Raw genomic sequence first — 3,532 nt, forward strand, 5'->3', positions numbered from 1 at the left:
TGTTGGTTTTCTTAATGTTCACACCCAAGTAAATAGTCCCTTCATTAAATTCTCTGAAGAAAAAAACAAAATAAAATAAAACCCAAACAGCTGAGTTCACCCTTTGTTTCCTGAGAGGACCCTGACTGACTCAAGGTCTTACTTTGGTTTCCTCTAAAAGCACAGCCGCCTGTGGAGTGGAGCTTTTTCTGTTGTTTTGGACAACAGCTAAGGACAAGACCTCTCTTCTCTCTGCAGGTGCAGACACCTCCCTGTGTGTCTTGCTGGCAGGCAGCTAGATTGCTCCTTTATCTACCCTCCTGTATCCAGAGCTAGAGAAGCCTGAGGAGAGGTTTGAAGGAAACTCATCAAAGCAGAGAACACCTAGGGAGGAGAGATGGTGGGCCCCCCAACCCAGGCCAAGCAAAGGGGCTCCGAGAGAGGGGCTGTCTGCCAGAAGGACAGACTTTGGCTGAGCTGCCCAAACTCAAGGGCCCTTTCCCAGAGGTCGCTGCTGCAGCAAAGTGAGAACAACTGTTCGGAAGACGAGGGGTGAAGCCTGGGGCTGCCCGAAGTGAAGAGAAGAGAGAGGGCAGGGGCTCACACAGTCATCGTCTGGCAGGACACGGATGTGGTATTCTGAGTGGGTGCTGTGGAATATGAGGTCAGATTGGAATCAAGCCCATCCTCGTAACCTCATTTTACCTTAACTACCTCTTTAAAGGCTGTATCTCCAAATATAGTCGCATTCCAAGGTACTGCATGGTACAGCTTCAGTATGAATGTTGGGGGACACAATTCATCCCATAACAAGCATCTTCGAAGCACCAGGCACTCTTTAACCCTTTGTAGGCATCCGTGCACAAGACAGAATCTCCAGCCCTCCTGGACCTACGGAAGAGAAATAAAAGTAAGTGAAATGATGATAAGTACTATGAAAAATGAAGCAGGAAAGCGGCAGGAGTGGGGCCAAAGTTTGGGACAGGGCATGTCCAGAAGGCCGTAGTGTGGAGATGGTAATGGCAAACTCTGGGTCCAAGGGCAGACACAGACATGTTGTGGTGAGGAACACTGTATCTTATTTCTCTAACATGGGGGAAGGTTTTAGGAGGGATTTGGTGTCTCTCCCCACTTTTTTATAGTTTGGGACAAGATCAGTTGATGGAGTTCAGGGTGTGGCAGAGAGAAGAGGCAGATTAGAGATGGAGAGGGTGTTGAATGTAGGCTAAAACATTTGAACTTGATCCCAAGGGCCTTTGGGATTAGGGTATATTGAGATACATAACTTAGGTTCCTGATTTTACTTTGATGTGTAGATGCTATCTAACTGGGGAGAAAGCATACAGATTAGAGGTCTTTTTGTTGTTAAGTAAACAAATGCATGTGTATAATTGGGATAAAAGGGGTACTTGGAGGCCGTATATGGAGAAACAGCAGTCCCTAGCCTAGCCCTGTGTTTGATGAGTCCTGGGGTTGAGTCTTTTCTCTTTCATTGTGCTCACCAGCAAGTGGAGGTTTGTGTCCCTCAGTTCTGAGAAAATTATTTTCTATTACTTCTTTGGCTATTTCTTTCCTCCATTTTCTCTGTTCTCTTTGTGATAATTTTATTAGTTGGATATTAGATCTCTTAAATTGATCCTATGTTATATATTGCCCGAAAAATCCTCTGTGCTCTGCCAACCATCTTTTCCTCCCCCTAAACCCCTGGCAACTACTGAACTTTTTATTGTCTCCATAATTTTATCTTTTCCAGGATGTCATATAGCTGGAATCATATAATAATTCGCAGCCTTTTCAGATCGGCTTCTTTCACTTAATGGTATGCATTTAAGATTCTTCCATGTCTTCTCATGGTGTGATAGCTCACTTGTTTTCAACACTGAATACTATGCAGTTGTCTGGATGTACCCCAGTTTATTTATCTATTCACTTAATAAAGGACATCTTGGTTGCTTCCAAGTTTGGGTGATTATGAATAAAGCTGCTATAAACATCTGTGTGCAGGTTTTGTGTGGACATACATTTTCAACTCGGGTAAATAACAAGGAGCATGATTGCTGGGTCATATGGTTAAGACTTTGTTTAGTTTTGTAAAAAAACTGCTAAACTATCTTCCAGAGTGTCTGTACCTTTTTGTATTCCTACCAGCAATGAATGATTGCTGTTCCATATCCTTGCCAGAATTTAGTATTGTCATTATTTTTTACTTTAGCTAGTCTTATAGGTATGTAATGATATCTTGTGATTTTAATTTGAATCATTTAATAGCAAATGATGTTGAACATCTTTTCATGTGCTTGTTTGCCATCTGTATCTTTTTCAGTAAAAAATCTGTTCATGTCTTTTCCCATGTTCTTTTTTTTGAGACAGGGGCTTGCTGTGTCACCCATGCTGGGTGTAGTGGTGCAGTCTCAGCTCACTACAGCCTCAACCTCCTAGGTTCAGGCCATCCTCCCACCTCAGCTTCCTAAGTAGCTGGGACTACAGGCATGCGCCACCATGCTTGGCTAATTTTTGTATTTTTTTTAGAGACGTGGTTTTGCCATGTTGCCCAGGCTGCTCTCTAACTCCTGGACTCAAGCAATCCTCTGGCCTCAGCCTCCCAATGTGCTGGGATTACAGGCATGAGCCACTGCACCCACTCCCCACACCCATCTTCTAATTGGACCATTTGCTTTTTTCTGCTGGAGTTTTGAGAGACCTTTATGTATTTTAGATATCAGTGCGTTGTCAGCTATGTGGTTTGCAAATATTTTTACTCATTCTGTGGCTTGTCTTTTTATCCTCTTAACAGAGCCAGTCTTTGATAGAGCAAACATTTTAAATTTTGATTAAGTTGAATTAGTCAACTTTGCGTTTTTGGTGTTATATCTAGCAACTTTTTGCCTAGTCCTAGGTCCCAAAGATCTTTTATTTTTTTCTAGTTTTGTAATTTTACATTTAAGTTGGTGATCCACTTTAAGTTAATATTTATAGAAGTCAAGTTCTTTTTTTCCCTCTTCTTTTTGTAGATTCCTTAGGATTTTCCACATAGATAATTAGGTCATCTGCAAATAGGGGGAAGTTTATTTCATCCTTTCCTATCTGTGTATCTGTTATCTCCTTTTCTGTTCTTATTGCACTGGCTAGAATTTCTAATCCTTTGTTGAATAAGAATGATGAGAGCAGATATCATTGCCTAGTTCCTGATTTTAGCAAGAAAGCATCCAAGGCTAGGTGTGGTGGCTCATGCCTGTAATCCCAATACTTTGGGAGGCTAAGGTGGGAGGATCACTTTAACCCAGGAGGTGGAGGCTGCAGTGAACTGTGATCGCACCACCACACTCCAGTCTGGGTAACAGATTCAGACCCTGTCCCAAAAAACAAAACAAAACAAAACAAAACAAAACAAAAAAAAAGAAAAGAAAGCAAGAATTCAGTCTTTCACTGTTAGGTATAATGTTACCTGTAGTTTTTTTGTAGAGGCTCTTTATCAATTTGAGAAATTTCCCCTGTATTCCTACTTTTCTGACAATTTATCATTCATGGGGTGTTGAATTTTTTCAAATACTTT

The sequence above is a fragment of the Rhinopithecus bieti genome, unplaced genomic scaffold, assembly GCF_001698545.2.
Source record: "Rhinopithecus bieti isolate Rb0 unplaced genomic scaffold, ASM169854v2 scaffold_39385, whole genome shotgun sequence".
In the NCBI taxonomy this organism is placed as follows: Eukaryota; Metazoa; Chordata; class Mammalia; order Primates; family Cercopithecidae; genus Rhinopithecus; species Rhinopithecus bieti.